This window comes from Anomaloglossus baeobatrachus, unplaced genomic scaffold, assembly GCF_048569485.1.
Source record: "Anomaloglossus baeobatrachus isolate aAnoBae1 unplaced genomic scaffold, aAnoBae1.hap1 Scaffold_758, whole genome shotgun sequence".
NCBI classification, from domain to species: domain Eukaryota; kingdom Metazoa; phylum Chordata; class Amphibia; order Anura; family Aromobatidae; genus Anomaloglossus; species Anomaloglossus baeobatrachus.
Window position 1 is genome coordinate 1 of NW_027445138.1, and position 20,592 is coordinate 20,592.

General features: G+C 46.9%; 1 pseudogene; it reads left to right on the plus strand.

The window, feature by feature from the left end:
* The first annotated feature begins 11,775 nt into the window (after window positions 1-11,775).
* LOC142287760 (U2 spliceosomal RNA) lies at window positions 11,776-11,982 on the plus strand (annotated as a pseudogene).
* Window positions 11,983-20,592: the final 8,610 nt, after the last annotated feature.

Genomic DNA, 20,592 nt, shown 5'->3' on the forward strand with positions numbered 1-20,592 from the left:
GTACACCTTAATGCGGTGGGAACTGACTTATGGGCTCTTGGCTTGCAGGGAGGTATTGAGAGGGCCCTTTGCTTGCGGGGGGTCTCAGGCACTTGAAGGGTTTCAAGGTGCCTTCGTTGTGGTGTTGTTTATTGGTGGGTCCTTGAAGTTGGTTTAAAATTGGTTCGGGGATTCATCCGGGTATGGATCCCCTCATTGGCAGAATTGATGGTCCCCTAGTGATTTTGGGGGGGAACCCCGACGGGGTATGTCGGGGCCCCTGGGGGTGTGGTTGGGGTTGACGGAGGATTAACCCTAACCATTTGGTGCTACTGAGTCAGTGTGGGTAACGGCTGGGAGCAAGTTGAGGTTTTTTATTGCTCGGTTATGGGAATCACCAGGGTTTTGGTAGCTTCAAGGACCTTACCACATTGCAAATTTTATTGGTTATGTATTCTTGTTAATAAAATGGCTGCTATGGCCAAAATTATCCAAAGATAAATTTGTGTCTGTGTAATTACTTTTAAATAAGAAATGGGAATGGAGGTGTGGGGTATGAAAGGAAGACCGGAGTCAACAATTCCAGGGTCAAGCATGTTTATTTGCGTAAGCTTCGTTCCAGGGTAGAAAGGGTAAGAGTGCCTTTCAGAATTCGAAGTGGTCGGACTGTACGGACCACCAAGAACTGCAGGAGAGCTTGAACATCTTCCCATGGATGTGCGACATCCTCCCTCATCAGTTACGTAGGTAAGCAGGTTCTCAGCATTGCAGCCCATTTGTTGTCTTAAGTTAGTTAAGCGGGGTTAACTAACCTGTCAGTTCAGCCTCAGGTCTAAAGCAGAGGCCTGGACTCCACTCCTTACTCCTCACTCCACAACTCTCCTTAAAAACAACTGACTCCTTTTTCCTGCCCCGGGGTCTCCAGACCCTTAGGTGGGCGTTTCCTTCCGTCTGGTCCTGCCCACTGGTGTGCCTGTCTTTCCCTGGGGGAGGTGACTAGGGTTTTCTGGTTGGCTTTGTGTGACTTAGGTGAGGGAAGTTGTTATGCGGGGGCCTATGTGTGACTACCTGCAGTGTCAGGGCGTCACATATGTATGTGTGTATGTCTGCTAAAGGAATCCGCACCGTCATATTTACAAACACAAAATTTTGACTCTATGCACAGAAGAGAGTCATGCTATTTACATGATTTGTGTTTTTTTACCTTTTAAAACTATCATTAAATGTTAAGTTTTAGTTAGGGATTTATGCTTCTGTCTGTCTCTCTCCCAGTCTCTGTCATCTGTCTGTCTCTGTGTGTCTCTATCTCTATCCATGTCTCTCTGTCTCTCTATCTCTGTCTGTCTCTCTGTGTCTGTCTGTCTTTCTCTCTTTGTGGCTGTCTGTTTCTATGTCTGTCTGTCTCTTTTCCAGGTCTGTCTCTTTTCCAGGTCTGTCTCTTTCCCTGTCTGTCTGTCTCTTCCCCTGTCTGTCTCTTCCCCTGTCTGTCTCTTCCCCTGTCTGTCTCTGTATTTCTTTGTCTGTCTCTGTCTGTCTCTTCCCCTGTCTGTCTCTTTCCCTGTCTCTCTCTGCCTGTCTCTCTTTGTCTCTCTCTGTCTGACTCATTCCCCGTTTGTCTCTTTCCCTGTCTATCTCTGTATTTCTTTGTCTGTCTCTATCTGTCTGTCTCTCTCTGTCTGTCTCTTCCCCTGTCTGTCTGTTTCCCTGTCGGTCTGCCTTTTCTCCTGCCTGTCTCTGTATGTTTGTCTTTGTCTGTTTCCCTATCTGCCTCTGTCTCTTTCTCTGTCTCTGTCTGTCTGCCTTTTTTCCCTGTCTATCTCTGTCTGTCTCTTTCCCTGTCTGCCTCTGTCTGTTTGTCTCTGTCTCTTTCCCTGTCTGTCTATGCCTATCTGTCTCTGTCTGTTTGTCTCTCAGTCTGTGTCTGTCTCTCTCTATCTGTCTCCCCACTGACATCATATTATCTCACACATAAGCTTCTTATACTATGAATGTCCTTTGTTCCTATAGCAACCAATCACAGCTGCTATTAATAACTTGCAGCTCCCACCTCCATTCAGTTTAATGGAGGCAGGTTTTTTGGAGAGTAACTGTAAAGGTTAAATATTCCTGTTAAAACATAGTCTACAACGTTCCCTGAGTCACATGAGGTGTCTGCAAAATTTTGTGTTTGTAAATATGACGGTGCGGATTCCTTTAGCAGACATACACACATACATATGTGACGCCCTGACACTGCAGATAGTCACACATAGGCCCCCGCATAACAACTTCCCTCACCTAAGTCACACAAAGCCAACCAGAAAACCCTAGTCACCTCCCCTAGGGAAAGACAGGCACACCAGTGGGCAGGACCAGACGGAAGGAAACGCCCACCTAGGGGTCTGGAGACCCCGGGGCAGGAAAAAGGAGTCAGTTGTTTTTAAGGAGAGTTGTGGAGTGAGGAGTAAGGAGTGGAGTCCAGGCCTCTGCTTTAGACCTGAGGCTGAACTGACAGGTTAGTTAACCCCGCTTAACTAACTTAAGACAACAAATGGGCTGCAATGCTGAGAACCTGCTTACCTACGTAACTGATGAGGGAGGATGTCGCAAATCCATGGGAAGATGTTCAAGCTCTCCTGCAGTTCTTGGTGGTCCGTACAGTCTGACCACTTCGAATTCTGAAAGGCACTCTTACCCTTTCTACCCTGGAACGAAGCTTACGCAAATAAACATGCTTGACCCTGGAATTGTTGACTCCGGTCTTCCTTTCATACCCCACACCTCCATTCCCATTTCTTATTTAAAAGTAATTACACAGACACAAATTTATCTTTGGATAATTTTGGCCATAGCAGCCATTTTATTAACAAGAATACATAACCAATTAAATTTGCAATGTGGTAAGGTCCTTGAAGCTACCAAAACCCTGGTGATTCCCATAACCGAGCAATAAAAAACCTCAACTTGCTCCCAGCCGTTACCCACACTGGCTCAGGAGCACCAAATTATAAGGGTTAATCCTCCGTCAACCCCAACCACACCCCCAGGGGCCCCGACATACCCCGTCGGGGTTCCCCCCCAAAATCACCAGGGGACCATCAATTCTGCCAATGAGGGGATCCATACCCGGATGAATCCCCGAACCAATTTTAAACCAACTTCAAGGACCCACCAATAAACAACACCACAACGAAGGCACCTTGAAACCCTTCAAGTGCCTGAGACCCCCCGCAAGCAAAGGGCCCTCTCAATACCTCCCTGCAAGCCAAGAGCCCATAAGTCAGTTCCCACCGCATTAAGGTGTACCCCGTCAGCCAACCAAAATTCCTCTTCCGTCCTTTCCAACTCAACATGCCGTATTGCTATACCCCCGTTCCGACTAACAAACTTCGAGATCGCCCTATTAACCTTCGCCCGCGCCTTGTTCAACCTGTCAACTGACCGCGCTTTCTGCCAACTCTTTCTCGCTACTATCTCTGACCAGACTATCGTTAGACCTGGAAACGACGCCCATAACCGTAACAAATCATGTTTGATGTCCTTTATCAAGATTCGAAAAGGACGCCCACCCAAATCATTCCCCCCGGCATGCAACACTAAGATGTCAGGAGGTCTGTCCAACCGGGCGTATCTATGCACCTCCTGCACCCTAACCCCCGAACACCGAGCCATCGCACGAGAGCCAGGTCCTTCTCAAAACCTAGCTGTCTCCAGTTCCATCTCGCGTCCGCTCGTCGGGCTCCCCAATACACATAAGAGTGGCCAAGGATCCAGACCAGGGAAGGAAGGGGGGGTGCTTCTGCAATACAAAATGTACAGACGACACCATTTTATTGCCTCACCAAACCAAATTGACAAAAAACACACACTCTCACCCCCCCCATTGCTACCCTAATACCCTAATACCCCCCCCCTTTTCCCCTCAATTGCCAACAACCACCTGGGGACGTACATACGACTTAAAGCGCTGCGACTTCCACCTACCAATCTGCTTAACTGTCTCCTCCGGTAGGCCGCATATAGAGGCCTCCGTCGCTGCCCCAATCCGAAAGACTTCGGATCTAACCCCAACGACTTCAAACATGCCCTAAAAACACTCACAAATTGGTATCTCGATAAAAAGATATATGTAATAAGGGGCCATCCACCTTCGGACGGATCTGTTGAAAATTCCCGAGACACTTGAACGGGCACATATCAGATGCCACAACCATCCCCAAACGGACTAGTCTACCCACACCTCTCTGATCAGTTTTCGATTTCCTAATCCAAAATTCAACTCCGTTTTCCACTGACATAATGTCACCCCAATCCAAGCCCCCGGGGAACGCCTTACTGGGCGATACCAACTCCCCAACCCGCAGGGCTCCAAAAAACGCCAAAGAAAAGGCTAACTTAAACAAACTCACCTCAAACGGAGATAGACAAACCCCCCACAACGCCCTACCCAGCCGGGTAGGGACCCAGCCCAGCCCAGCTGGGACCCAGTTTGAGCGAGGAATGGAACAAGTCCTTCCCACACCAAGGTTTGCAGGCCCTACCTCAGTCAGGGTTTCACCCACACTCTACAGCTCCGGAATGTCATGCTCTTCAGCCTCCTCCTCCTCCTGCGCATCCTCATCCACTTTACCCTCCACACCAGTCCCAAGCTGGAAGCACTGCAGCACTGCCTCGGCGAAGCGGCAACAGGCTGTGCTGCAGCTAATCTGCATAGGTGACAAACCCCACAATGCAGAAGAGGTGTGGACAGCTCTAAAACAGCATGCAGATCACTGGCTCACACCTCTGAACCTAAAGCCAGGAAAGGTTGTGTGTGACAATGGCCGGAACCTGGTGGCGGCTTTGAGGCGAGGCCAGCTGACACATGTTCCATGCGTGGCCCATGTGCTCAACCTCGTGGTTCAGCGGTTTCTAAACTCATACCCAGAGCTGTCTGATCTGCTGGTAAAAGTTCGCCGCCTGTCTGCACATTTTCGAAAGTCACCTACTGCTTCAGCCGGCCTTGCCGGCTTTCAGCGTCATTTGCATCTTCCGGCTCACAGACTGGTGTGTGATGTCCCCACGCATTGGAATTCAACTCTGCACATGTTGATCAGGATATGTGAGCAGAAGAGGGCAGTTGTTGAGTACCTGCATCACCTAAGCCATCGGGAAATGGGTCAAACTCCACACATAACACCTGAGGAGTGGAGATGGATGTCCGACCTATGTACCATCCTCCAAAACTTTGAGGACTCCACCAAGATGGTGAGCGGCGATGACGCCATTATTAGCGTCACCATACCGCTTCTCTGCCTTCTAAAACGGTCTCTGCTCAAAACCAAACATGATGCATTGCAGGCGGAACACGATGAGTTGGAGCAAGAAACAGTAGTGGGTGTGGGTGATAACACACAGCCCAGCCTCGTCTCATCACAACGTGCAGTGGAGGACTATGACGAGGAGGAAGATGAAGACATGGAGCAACTCTCCGACCAAATTGAGGATATGACATGCATACCAGTCATATGCTCAGTTCAGCGTGGCTGGCCAGAGGACAGGGTAGATGAGGAGGAGGAGGAGGAGAAGGAGGAGGACAGCATGTTCAGTCATCGTGTTGGTCTGGATATTGAAGTGATGGCTGTTAAGAGTCTGGCGCACATGGATGACTTTATGGTAAGCTGCCTGTCTCGTGACCCTCGCGTTAAGAACATCTTGGCCGACAATCATTACTGGTTGGTAACACTGTTAGACCCACGCTACAAGGAGAACTTTATGTCTCTTATTCCCGAGGCGGAGAGGTCAGCCAAAATGCAGCAGTTCTGGAAGGCCATAGTCACGGAAGTAGGCAAAGCATTCCCTTCACAAAACGCTAGCGTCATAATTGTAACACTATTAGTTAAAAGAAAGGGATAAACTGTAAAAAAAACAAAATAAGGCATAACTTTTTTTTAACATCAATTTTTTTTTTTTAGATTTAACCAAAGAATGTGCACATTTGTTATAATAAACAAGTGAAAAATGTTGAAAATCAGTCATCCAAAGGTGTGTGAAAAAAAAATATATATATGGTACCAATAAAAATGTCACTTTGTCCTGCAAAGAATGCAGCCCCCCACATTATTTTTTTCCTCTGTGCGGCCCATACACCCAGCCGAGTTTGAGACCCCCTGCCTTACACTATATAGATATCATGTTCATTCCCCATCTATCTTGCTCAGGAGAGCATCTCCCTCCCCCGGCACCAAGAGCAGCTCATACTGAATTGTTACAATGACTACATTGACACCCCCATACTTTGCACTGACGAGGGGCAAGCACCCCGAAACACCGTGTCTGCAAATTGGGATTCTGATCTGGCTTATATATCCTGAGTCATATTGCAATGGATTGTTGAAAATCCACTTGTGACTTTTAGGATCGCTACTTCCAATAGGTGGCGCTGTGCTAGAGTTTGTCTCCTTTACTGGAGAGACAATTTGTACATTGACTAGTAACACTGCACACAGAAATGCACCTTAATATTCCACTGTTAACCCTTTCCTCCCAGCAGTAACACACAACTCCTCACCTTGATATCATGGTGATTTATGGTCAGAATGACTTCAATGCGATCAGTGATTTCTATTCTAGCTCTGCTCACATAGATTTTATATCCACACTCAACTATAGGCCGTTCTTCATATTTTGGGGGTTTTTAGTCAGATATACTAGTTTGTGCCTGTATAGTATTGGTGTAGATGGGAGTGTAGGGCATGGGTTACATGGCACTGTGGTGGGATACTGATGGGAGGTATTGGTGCTGTGTTTGAGGCTTCTACTGGGTATTTTCCTACAAATACTGGAACAGCTCACTGCTTAGAATGATCCTTCCCAGCTCTATAATATATTATATATACCCCACAATGCAGGCTCACACACACATTTGTCTCAAGTGTGTTGTAGGGACACAGATACAGTCTTGGTCATGTGACTAAAGGCTACTTTACACACTGCGATATCGGTCCTGATATCGCTAGTGTGGGTACCCGCCCCCATCTGTTGCGCGACACGGGCAAATTGCTGCCCATGCTGCACAACACCGAACAGAACCAGTCACACATACTTACCTGCCCGGCGACGTCGCTGTGACCGGCGAACCGCCTCCTTTCTAAGGGGGCGGTTCGTGCGGCGTCACAGCAACGTCACTGAGCGACCGCCCAATAGCAGTGGAGGGGCGGAGATGAGTGGCCGGAACATCCCGCCCACCTCCTTCCTTCCTCATAGCGGCTTTGAGGCAGGTAAGGAGAGGTTCCTCGTTTCTGCGGTGTCACACGGAGCAATGTGTGCTGCCGCAGGAGCGACGAACTACATCGTTACTGCTGCAGTAACGATAATCGAGAATGGAGACCCATGTCACCGATGAGCGATTTTGCACGTTTTTGCAACGATGCAAAATCGCTCATCGGTGTCACACGCAGCAACATCGCTAATGCGGCCGGATGTGCGTCACAAATTCCGTGACCCCAACGACTCCGCATTAGCGATGTCGCAGCGTGTAAAGCCCCCTTTAGTGGGAGTGGTGTACAGGGTCTTAGCAGTAAAGAGTATTCCATATTTCTGCCAGATACCCACAGAGATATTGAAATCTGAAAAAAGAGACTTCTGCTCATTGAAGGTAAGAACTGCTCACATAGCGTTCAACTCCACAGCAAACGTGTGCTCTAGCACTGGCATCTCAGCAGGGATATTCCCCTACTACACATGTGTGTCTGGGTCGCTGTGACAGTTTACAGGACATAACTCAGGGCACCTAGACAGAAGGCAGAGGGACTACTTTCTATTTCTGGTGTAGAGCTTAGTACAATATATATATATATACTATTACATGTGACACATGTACCTTGTATTACCATTATTCGCTGTATATGAACCCCTTTTCTCCGGGCATTATTTGTCTATAGCATTTTTCACGAACCTGAGGCAACTGAGAACCCTTCAGTGAAGGAATTCCACTAACCCTCACAATACCAACCAGGGGCCTCCCTGCAGTAACTCAGGTAGTTGTACCCATTCTCTTTCCGCATTCTATGTGTTCTTCTTCTTTCTTCTTTTTTTTCTTTTTTCTTCTTTTTATTTCTATCATGTAGTTCAGGGGTTTATAGATATATGTCCTGCATCTCATATTTCCTTTAGTGGTGCTTCTTACCCATTCTCATATCATTTACCCTAGTATTTCATGATCCTGAGGCGACTGAGAACCCTTTAATAAAGGAATCCTTTTTCACTTGAATTGTCAAGTGATACTTACCAGTGACTATCACGTAATGTTACAGGTAGTTGCATTTTCTTCCTCTTCTTTCTCTCCTTTCTTCTTTGTCACACGGTCCATTGTGTTATAGCCCACGTGTCATGATAACACTTGTACCATCTTTTCATTTAGATTCCACCTACAATTATTTACCGATTCCAGTTCTGAAATAGGCTTTCATCATCTACTCACTAGAATTCTCAAGTGCATAAGGTACTGAGACATATACATGTTCACACCATTATAAAGAACAAAGTATAAACATTGAGGTTTTTCTCACACCCATGTTCCTGTGTTCTTTGATATGATATGTGTTCATTTCCTTCACTATATAGGATTGCAAGTTTTCCATTTGTACCTTAATGGCAATGACGCTATACAATTGAACACATATCATCCTGTTATCCATATAGGTGTGTATTTACCTGCTTGACTATTTTTGGTTGTTTGATCCAGAATGTTTCTCCAGATAGGTCATGTGGAAATTTTCTTTCCTCAGTACAAATGTTTTCACTATGGCTTTGGAAAAATTTTTTGTATGTGCATCATGGTTATTTGACCCATTGTACTCTCAAGTAGCAATATATTGTACTGTTATGTTGTACTATGTACTAATTACGTGTTTATATGGTTTTGTAACCCTTTATGATCTTAGATAACTTTATCCTTGATAAAGACCTAAAAACAAGGTCGAAACGTTGGATGAATTATCCTTTTGCACAAATAAAGAATTTTCAGCATTCCAAGAGTTCTTTTCTTACGTTATTGATCACTATAGTGTGCCAGAGCTATTTCTATTGAATTGACTCTTATTTTTTCTGAGCACCTGCTATATACACAGTGAGCCAGACATATTCAAGTTTCATTCAGAAGGCAGAGGGAAGCCTTAGCAGCTGAGCCTATATCTTGGCTTGTGAGCATTAGAACAGGCCGGCGATTACAGGGTAACATGAAAAATGTCCAGCTTGCATTATGACTAGAACATGACAATATCCTTTTAAGTACTAACCTATGATGCGTTCCTAAGCAGTTGATGTTATATGTTCTACATTTCATTTTCTGCATACTTTACAAGTAGTAGAATTTGCTTTGATATAGGCAACTGGATTTTCACAATGAAAAGGCAAAGGATAACGCCCGAAAAAGACGCCATACATTATGTCAGTGCCATCACTGACAAACCTGGATTGACCATGAAATACATCAATCCCCTTAAAGGTGAGTTAAAACAAGTTTTAACTAAATTGCCTTAATATTGTCATGCATTAGAATGACTGTCTTAGGTAATGATAAATATTTTCTACAGGAAGAGGAGTGTTTGCTGAAACTGAAATCGAAAAAGGGAGTTTTGTTGCAGAATATCGAGGCGAGCTCACGTATGCACTTACGATGGTAGACAACTACTCGAGATTTATGGTTGTGGTACAAGTCAAAGATCTAATGGCCCATACTGCAGCGAAGGTCTTCCAAGCACACTTATGCAGACCTCATGGCTACTCAGAGAGAGTCCTCACAGATCAAGGCACTGCCTTTGAAGCGGAAATCTTCAAGGACTTCTGCAGCTTTTACCGATGCAGGAAGATGCGCACTACACCCTACCATGCTCAAACCAATGGTTATCAACCTGCTCAGGACTTTACCCCATATTCCAGATGTGGCCTTACAAGTGATTTATAGAGGGTTAACAATACGTTGGGATCACCGGATCTAATCTCCCTTTTTATACACCCTAAAATCTTGTTTGCTTTAGAATAAACAATAACATCATAAAGGTATAGCAGTACCGTTTCAAAGTTTCGGTGTCCCAAGCAGCATTCCATCAGCCTCTGGAAGGTTCCTGGCAAATTGCACAGCTCGAAGGGCATGCTTTTGAACTCGCAGAGACCCATCGGGGTGGCAAAGGCGGTCTTCTCCCGGTCTGCCTCAGCAACGGACACTTGCCAATAGCGACTAGTGAGATCAAGGGTAGAAAAATAATTTGCAGTTCTCAATGCAGCTAGCTATTCCTCAATACAGGGGAGTGGTGCTGTCCTTCTTCTTTAACAGGACCAACGGAGCTGCCCAGAGGCTACAACTGTCACGGATAACCCCAGCCTCCTTCATGTTGCTCAACATGTCCTTGGTACACTGGTAATGTGCAGGTAGTTTTGGCTTATATCTCTCTTTGATGGGTGGGTGTGCACTTGTGGGGATGTAGTGTTTGACCCCTTTTATTCTTCAAAAGTCTAGCGGATGTTTGCTGAAGACTTGCTCGTATTCTTGCACTAGCCTGTAGACCCCCTTCTTGTGATGTGAAGGTGTGGAGTCAGTGCCTACGTGTAATTCCTTACACCACTCCTCTGGCTGACTTGGTGAGCTGTCACTGAATGGGTGGGCTGAAGCAATGGTGGATGCTGCTGTTTGGATAGCATGTGTATCTACTGAGAACAGCTTATCAATGGTGGCAAATCGGAGCAGCTTAATCTCTTGCTCTCCGCAGTTCAACACTCTCATGGGCACTCTTCCCTTCCATATTAATGAATAAAACTATGATGTAAATAGCATATAGATACCCCACAAATGCAGATAAAAGTAGGTTATGGGAAAAGGGGGAAGAGAGAAACAGGAAAATAGTGGAATAAAGTATACCTTCCAGGTGGGAGAGGAAATGGCAGCACAGCCAGTGGAGGTGAAGCAAGGGGAGCCTGCAACTAAAGAGTTGAGAGCGTTATCACATGGTGACTGAGCCTGATTGTAACGGGAGCATAGAGGTGCCGATCCTGTCTTACCTGCGTTGGTGTAGAAGTGGGTGTCCTGTGGTGGAGTCAGCTGTGTGCAGTGGTGGCCGTGGGTTCTTTTATGTGCGACCGTAGTAATAGCTGCGCCCACTTCCTGTATGGGAGTGGAATGCAGTGAGGCTAATGGAACGCACGCCTGCGCATTTGTGTTTAACGTCGCGCATGTGCAGAACGGAGAAAAGGCTGCGCTCACTTCCTAATGAAAGGGAGTGAGACGCAGCTGGGAAGGGAAGGGAAAAGATTAGGGTTTGGGGATGATGAAAGGGCTTTCTACGGGCAAGGATGGCAAAGGGTGGCAGTGACGGAAAGTCAGGCAGCCTGTCCTGTCCTGTCCTGTCCGTCCGTCTTTTTGTATCATGAATTGGAAAGACTGCAAGGGGGAGGGGAGGTGCTTGGAGGAGGAGGAGTTATTCAGATTAATTGCAGTGGGCGGCGGCTGCAAAAAGCATCATTCTTCTTGTTTTTGCTCTGCAAAACAGCCTTTTCAAGGGTTGGCTTGGGTGACAAAATGTCTTCTGTAGGCGTGGGTTTGTCTCCCTCTCCCTAAGATGTGTCCGGTATAGGCCAGGGTGCCACTCAAGGCCGTAACCAATTCGGGTTATAGCTTCTCGGCCTTTTGGCTAAGATCAAGTGTAGTTTCGGAGGACGCTACCTTGGTCGGTACTGGAAGGTGCCTGGGATTGCACGTCTGCCGGCCTTGAGGAAGTGTGTGCGCCTTCTGGTGACACATAGCCCTCTTGTGCCTGGACGGTTCCCAGGCAACGGGAGGCGATCACCTTTGTTATTTTGAAGTCCTACTGATAAACAGAAAAAAAAAAAAATTAAATCTGTTCTTATCAGTTTAATATCTGATACGTCCCCTCTCTGGGGACCATATATTAAATGGATTTTTAGAACAAGGAGATGGAAAAAATCTTGCTCTGTCCACTCCACGCATTGACCTGGTATTGCAGTACCTCCAGGACCGGTGCACCCCTTCTTAACCCAGTTTCCAAAAGCAGAACTCAATTCACCTGATTCAAATGAGCCCCATTAGTGAATTGAAAGAAAGCAAAAACTTTATATGCACCTCAATTTGGCCAATTCACTTTTCACACTTTCACCCTTTTTTTTATCTTTCACACCTTTTACTTGCTTTATTGATGCAAAAGCTGTGCCAAATAGCAAACTCATCTCCACTCAACTTGACCAACTCTGCTATGTCCCGTGCAGTATCTTATTCTCAGTCTTATCTAGATCATTTGCAATTGAATAGAATAGATCCCTTTTGGACACATTGGATTCAGCTGCTGCAGTGACTGCAGGTGTTAGAAGATGCAGACTTGGCATCAGGTGCTGTCTATCAGATTCCACTCCAATTAAAGCTTCCATTGTTTTTCGGTGTTTTCTTTGAGCAATGATGATGTCTTTAGTGATCTGTTGGCTCCCTCTCCTGGAGGAAGAGTTTGCTTGCTCTTGGACTTTCAAAAAGAGAGGTCATGATAGACATTTAGCTTCTGAGCCCAATTGGGGACAGTCATGGGTGATGAATGTTTTGCAACCTGCTGCGAAGCCTGATACCGCAATATAAGGAACGTCAAATACTAAGAATGGGCGGCCTATGAAAGAATTAGTACTTTCATTAAGCATACTTAAACGGCTAATTGGGAATAGACAAACTGTAAAAAGCCCTCTGAGAAAGCCCCTCTCTAACCTTTGTTAGTAAGCTTTTCTGTAGTCTGCCTGTTGATGTATTTTCCGTTTGAACAGTGCACAACATGAAGTGACGGAACACTGGCTTGTCACAATGTCCCCCGCTGACATCACGATAGCGCTGCTGCCTAGAAAGCCAGCTGCGCAGCAGAAGTTGCTCTTTGGGTGGGATGGTGGGCTAATGTATCTATTCCTGCTTGGTGTGAGTTTGACATGATCTAGAGCAACGAGTTCCAGCGGCTAGCGGTTGATTATTGGCTGTAATGGGGCTTTCTGGCTGGTGCCAGCCTTTCTTCTTAGCACACAGGAACCACAATCCCTACACCATGCTTCGATGGATTCTCTCATCCCAGCCCAGTAAAACTACATATTTCACACAGTTATAAGCAGCCCATGGGCATTCACCTGGATTAAAACCCATAACAGCTCATAGACCAAACAATCAATCTACCACTGGACCAAAGACAGGAAGCTAAATCCACTGCCTGCGGTAACTAACTTAATCCTATAGTCTACTCACACAACAAACCCAAGAGAAAGGAAAAAAACATGGCTTCGATTATCCATCCAATGAAAACGCATAACCATTGTGAGCCATTGGACAATGCAATTGCACACATGGTGACATGGTGCACGGCCCAATGAATCAAGTCTGTACTTCATATTCACGGTTTAAGCCCTTGGGTTCTAATGTGTCCAGAGTACATATCCAGAAAGATTCCCTTTCTTTGTGCTAAGCACAAGTCAACAATACGTTGTAAGCAGATTCTATTACCAGTCCCACACCATTTTGTGACGCATAATCGCACAGTGGCCCAATTAAGATTCCAAGTCATCGAACATGTCCCAGCCATACGCAGAGGAGGCGATAGAATTAGGAAGCTCAAAGAAAGGGAATCTTTCTGGATATATACTCTGGGCACGTTGGAACCCAAGGGCTTAAACCATGAATATGAAGAACCGACTTGATTCATTGGGCCGTGCACATTTTTTCTAACGCCCGGTTCTTTTTCGTGTTCACACTATATATGGCTCCAGTATGTATGGAGTTCCATTCTTCCTTGTTTTTTATTTGTCATGTTTGTCTGATTACCTTGTCTAACAGTTTTTTCTCCCCTTTCTTTACCTTCCAGGTTCCCATAGTCACGTGAAATATCCCTGTTGCACTTGATTACGGCTCACTATTCACTATAGGATGTCTTATATCTAACATCACACTCTCACCCATCAGCACTCTATAGGTTTGTATAAGGTATGCGCTTACACATCCGGTCCTCCATAGGTATTTCCACTTATGTAGCACTATCCCTATGATCACTCATAACTCATACCCTTGTAGTCAATTACAGCCTCCTCTCTCCCCTCTCCCCTTCTCCCTTTCCATCTATAATTTTGCCAGTACAATATTAGTTTACATTAGGCACACACTCACATATTCCTTTCCTTAGTGACTTATTGTAATTCACATTCGCATACAATTCTCTATGCCTGCCCCATTACTACATTCATACCTACTTGACCCTATCCTGATACCCCTTGTCTCACCTTGTTGGTCCCTACACCTGTTATCATCTCCTTTCCTGTGTCTGTCTTGTCACACAACACATTTTAGCATATCCCTTGTGCTCCTTATTACCTGTCCTGCCTATTAGAATTATGTCCATTATGTCCATGCATGGCCCAATGAATCAAGTCTGTACTTCATATTCATGGTTTAAGCCTTTGGGTTCCAATGTGCCCAGAGTATATATCCAGAAAGATTCCCTTTCTTTGAGCTTCCTAATTCTATTGCCTCCTCTACGTATGGCTTGGACATGTTCGATGACTTGGAATCTTAATTGGATCACTGTGTGATTATGCGTCACAAAATGGTGTGGGACTGGTAATAGAATCTGCTTACAATGTATTGTTGACTTGTGTTTAGCTCAAAGAAAGAGAATCTTTCTGGATATGTACTCTGGGCACATTAGAACCCAAGGGCTTAAACCGTGAATATGAAGTAAAGACTTGATTCATTGGGCCGTGCACCATGTCACCATGTGTCCAATTGCATTGTCCAATGGCTCACAATGGTTATGCGTTTTCATTGGATGGATAATCGAAGCCATGTTTTTTTCCTTTCTGTTGGGTTTGTTGTGTGAGTAGCCTATAGGATTAAGTTGGTTACCGCAGGCAGTGGATTTAACTTCCTGTCTTTGGTCCAGTGGTAGATGGATTGTCTGGTCTATGAGCTGTTATTGGTTTGAATGCAGGTGAATGCCCATGGGCTGCTTATGACTGTGTAAAATATGTAGTTTTACTGGGCTGGGATGAGAGAATCCATTGAAGCATGGTGTAGGGATTGTGGTTCCTGTGTGCTAAGAAGAGAGGCTGGCACCAGCCAGAAAGCCCCATTGCAGCCAATAATCACTTAATAACTTTTTCAACTTGTCATCATATGGGAGGCCTTCCATTCCTTGTAGTAGTCTAGTTGCCCACCTTTGAACTGACTCTAACTTCTGAATGTCCTTTTTAAAATGTGGAGCCCAAAACTGGTTCCCATATTCCAGATGTAGCCTTACAAGTGATTTATAGAGGTTGATCATCTTTACTTATCATTTAAAACTTTCAAACTGGTACACTCAACACATAAAGCCCCCCCCTTTTAAAGAGTAGTTTCCCTGTACCTAAGTGGGGGTCTACCTAGGTTGGAGCGAGTGGACCTTCGGGGTCCGGTGTCAGTGGTGACAGGCAGTGGGGCAGAGGGAACAGTCAGTTCCTCCTCCCTGCTATCATGTGGGGCAGGCGGAGGCGTAGGGGAGCTGGGTACAGGTACATCCCTGGGCACTGGCTCGCGGTTAACCGTTTCCATCATTTCTTCATCCACGGGTTGTGGGAACAGTATCACTGGAAGGATCACCGCACCGTTCTGTGTAGGCCAGTCTGCTGGAAAATCACCCATCATGGTGTGGATTACCTCTTTTTCCTTCTCCACTGGACTGGGAACTGGAGCCTCATCCGCTACTCTCAATGCTGGTGGGCACTTCTTCAGGTGGTCTCGGGAAACCGTGGCCAAAGTCCCCCCCTGGTCACGGCTGATCTGGTAGGCCTTCCCATTCTCCCATCCTGTGGGCTGGACTACATACGGGGTTTTTTCCCATTGATCATCCAGCTTGTGGGCCCTTCTTTTCCGCTTCAGCACTACATCCCCAGGTTGGAAGGAACCGGCAGGCGCCTTCTTGTTGAAGCACTGCTCCTGTTGTCCCCGACTCCGGCACAAGTTCTTTTCAACATACTCCTGGACCTGTCGGTACTGTGTCCTCCGCCGAGTGTCCCATTCAGCTGTCGACAGGAGTGCTTCTGAAGCTTCCAAGCCCATTTCCAGATCCACTGGTAGCCGGCCGGGACGAGCTCTCATCAGGTATGCTGGAGTGCATTTCGTAGAGCTGGAAGGGATGTTGTTGTACATATCGACCAGGTCAGGTAGCTTCTCCAGCCACAGGTTCCGCTCTTCCAGTGGTAACGTCTTGAGGAGGCCCAGGACCAAGTGGTTCATCTTTTCACAAATGCCATTGGTTTGGGCGTGGTAAGGCGTGGTCCGGATTTTCTTGCAGCCGTACAACTGGCAGAATTCCTGGAATACCTCTGCTTCAAAGGCCGGACCCTGGTCGGTAAGCACCCTCTCCGGGTACCAATGCGGTCAACAGAAATAAGCCTGGAAAGCCTTAGCAGCGGTGCGGCCGGTTAAGTCCTTAACTGGGACAACCACCAGGAACCTCGAGTAGTGGTCTACGATGGTCAGAGCGTAGGTGTACCCACTTCGGCTGGGGGTGAGCTTTACATGGTCAAGGGCAACCAGCTCCAGCGGTTGGTGTGTAATGATCGGGTGTAGGGGTGCCTTCTGTCTGGCCTCGTCCTTCCTTCTCAATGCGCAAGGGCCACATTCTCGGCACCAGGCCTCCACAGATTCCCGCATTCCACTCCAATAGAACCGCTCTCTTAACAACATCTCTAGCTTCTTCCACCCGAAGTGCACTGCACCATCATGGTATGCTTGCAGGACGGTGGGCACTTTAGCCTGGGGAATCACCAGCTGGCGGATCTTCTCGTGAGTCTTTGGATTAATCAGCTCGCGATACAACTTCCCCTGGTGTAGGTATAGCCGGGTCCGTTCTTGCCACAGACGTTGGGCTTCGGCAGGGGCAGCAGGGTCTATCCCAGCAGAACCCTGTTCCACTAGAGTCTTGACCAGGCGGACAGCAGGTGCCTGGTCCTGAGCTTCCTGCCAGTCCTGTCGGGGCAGCGGATCCAGGTTCACCCGTTGTTGGTAGACGTGCACCTTCTCAGTGAATGGCCGGTGAAATGCAGGCAACTCGATCTCTTCGAGGTCATCATCCTCTGGCCCCTCTTCCGACAGGTGGGGCATCCGGGAGAGTGCATTGGCATTGACGTTGGTACGGCCGGCCCGGTACTTGATGGTGAAATCGTAGTTGGCTAACCTGGTCACCCACCGCTGCTCCAACGCGCCCAGCTTGGCCGTATCTAGATGGGTCAGCAGGTTATTGTCTGTGTACGCGGTGAACTTGGCTGCTGCCAGGTAATGGCGGAAACGCTCGGTGATAGCCCACACCAGTGCCAAGAGCTCAAGCTTGAAGGAGATGTAGTTCTCAGGGTTCCTCTCAGTCGGTCGGAGTTTTCGGCTAGCATAAGCTATTACCTTTTCCCTTCTGTCTTGGACCTGGGATAGAACAGCCCCCAAGCCCACATTGCTGGCGTCGGTGTAGAGGATGAATGGGCGGCTGTAGTCAGGGTACGCTAGGATTTCCTCTCCGGTCAGGGCTGTTCTCAGCTGGCGGAAGGATTCCTCATGCTTTTCTTCCCACACCAATGGGGCTACTAGGGATCTACCACCCTTGGTCTGTCCTACGAGGAGGTCTTGCATGGGGGCAGCCATCTTTGTGTACCCCTTAATGAAGCGACGGTAATATCCCACCAGGCCCAGAAACTGCCTCACTTCCCTCACTGTGGTCGGTCTCGGCCAGTCTTGGATGGCGGTGATCTTCTCGGGGTTGGGGGCGACACCTTCCGCACCAACCACATGTCCTAGGTACTGCACTCTGGGTTTCAGCAGATGACACTTTGAGGGCTTCAACTTCATCCCATACTTGGCAAGGGACGCGAACACCTCGGCTAGGTGCTCCAGGTGGGCTTCATACGTCTGTGAGTACACAATCACATCATCCAAGTACAGCAAAACGGTCCCATAGGCAGTCTTCTCTCGGTCTTCCGGTGCCACGGCCACCTGCCAGTACCCGCTGGTGAGGTCAAGGGTGGAGAAGTAGTTAGCGGTTCTCAGCGAGGCCAGGGACTCTTTGATGCGGGGCAGAGGGTAAGCATCCTTATGCGTTATCTGGTTAATCTTCCGGTAATCCACACACATCCGCATGGTGCCATCCTTCTTCTTAACCAGCACCAACGGAGCGGCCCAGGGACTACAGCTGTCCCTAATAACCTCTGCCTCCTTCATGTTCCTCAACATGTCTTTGGCGCATTGGTAGTGCGCAGGGGGAATAGGCCTGTATCTCTCTTTAATAGGGGAGTGTGTACCGGTAGGGATGTGGTGTTGAACCCCTTTAATCTGCCCAAAATCTAGAGGGTGCTTGCTAAAAACCCGCTCATACTCCTGTACCACCCGGTATACCCCTTCCTTGTGGTGTATGGGGGTATCATCAGTGCCGACATGTAGCTCTCGATACCACTCGCCTAACTCCCCCAGGGATGAGTGGGAACCGGCAGCAGGCGGTGTGACCGGGGGAACGGCTTCATGGATCGTGTGGGGATCTAGAGTGAACAATTTGGCAAGGGTAGCGTACCGGGTGGTGCATGAATGCACACATATTGGTTTTATAATCTTATTGTATTACTTTATATTCTTATTTCACTTGTGCATATCTCCACCATAATCCTGGCTAAGAAATATAGCTTTTTTTGGGGTACACAGGTAGTAAGGTCTTCTTTCTATTTCTTTAGGGGTGATATAGCCTGGTGGAACTCTAGACCTCTAACATTATATATGCACCCTTTTTCTTTATGGTTCTTGGACACCTTATAACATTCTTCCATACATATATATCTTTCTCATAAATTATAAATAATTAGGCATTTTTATATATTTTATTTACATTTTCATAAATAACTTTTTACAAAGCATGGGGGACATTCTCACATACATATAATTTTCATGTACGCATTCTGAAAATTTACGCATAAACCGTACACACTCCTTTTTGTAACAATTTCTATAACTCATTCGCTGAACTCTCATCCCGGATATTCATTCTTACACCGAATTTCCTGTTATAACACAACATTCATGATTTTTATTCAATTTATTTTTATTTTTTAGGTTTATTAGTAGTGATGAGCGAGTACTAAAAAGCTCGGGTGCTCGAAGCTCGGGCCGAGCCTCCCAAGATACTCGTGTACTCGGCCCGAGCACCGAGCCCAATGTTATCCTATGGGAGACCCGAGTATTTTTGTGAAATGACCACCGGCAGCATGTAGAAACCCTAAAAATGGCACAAAAGTCTCCGAAGAGTGCTCAAATGACATGGCAACAGCATGGGGAAGACCCCTTGAAGCATTTATCACTCAAAAGTCACAGCTGTGAATAATTTTGTCCACGTTTTACGCCATTTTTACGGACTCACCAGAAAACCTTCCAAAATGACACCAAAATGATTTTTCATAGCGGAAATGTTAAGGGCACATACCCAATAGTGAGATAGAGCTAATGTATGTTACTTTTTGAGATCAATACATGAAAGATTTTACGTAAAACATTGTGTGGCACTCCGATGTCCCTGAGAAGAGACGTACATAAAGGCCTCTGAGTCTAATGTGCCCATTTTGAGGAACTGAGTCTTTGTAGTATTTTCCTTTGCCAGGGCAGTCCAAAATTGTGAGGTTCACCAATGCCCCTGCATACAGACGTGCATGATGGCCTGTAAACCTGAAGTGCCCATTGTAAGGAAGTGGGTCTATTGTAGTATAGCCCTTAGGCAGGGCAGCCAAAAATTGGGAGGCTCTACGTTGTCCCTGGATAGAGACGTGCATGAGGACCTGTAAACCTGAAGTGCCCATTGGAAGGAAGTGGGTCTTTTGTAGTATAGCCCTTTGGCAGGGCAGCCAAAAATTGGGAGGCTCCACGTTGTCCCTGGATAGAGACGTGCATGAGGGCCTGTAAACCTGAAGTGCCCATTGGAAGGAAGTGGGTCTTTTGTAGTATAGCCCTTTGGCAGGGCAGCCAAATATTGGGAGGCTCCACGTTGTCCCTGGATAGAGACATGCATGAGGGCCTCAAAACAATAAGTGTCCATTGTCAGGAAGTGGGTGTATTATAGTATAGCCCTTAGGCAGGGCAGCCAAAAATTGGGAGGCTCCACGTTGTCCCTGGATAGAGACGTGCATGAGGGCCTGTAAACCTGAAGTGCCCATTGGAAGGAAGTGGGTCTTTTGTAGTATAGCCCTTTGGCAGGGCAGCCAAAAATTGGGAGGCTCCACGTTGTCCCTGGATAGAGACGTGCATGAGGGCCTCAAAACATTAAGTGTCCATTGTCAGGAAGTGGGTGTATTATAGTATAGCCCTTTGGCAGGGCAGCCAAAAATTGGGAGGCTCCACGTTGTCCCTGGATAGAGACGTGCATGAGGGCCTCAAAACATTAAGTGTCCATTGTCAGGAAGTGGGTGTATTATAGTATAGCCCTTAGGCAGGGCAGCCAAAAATTGGGAGGCTCCACGTTGTCCCTGGATAGAGACGTGCATGAGGGCCTCAAAACATTAAGTGTCCATTGTCAGGAAGTGGGTCTTTTGTAGTATAGCCCTTTGGCAGGGCAGCCAAAAATTGGGAGGCTCCAC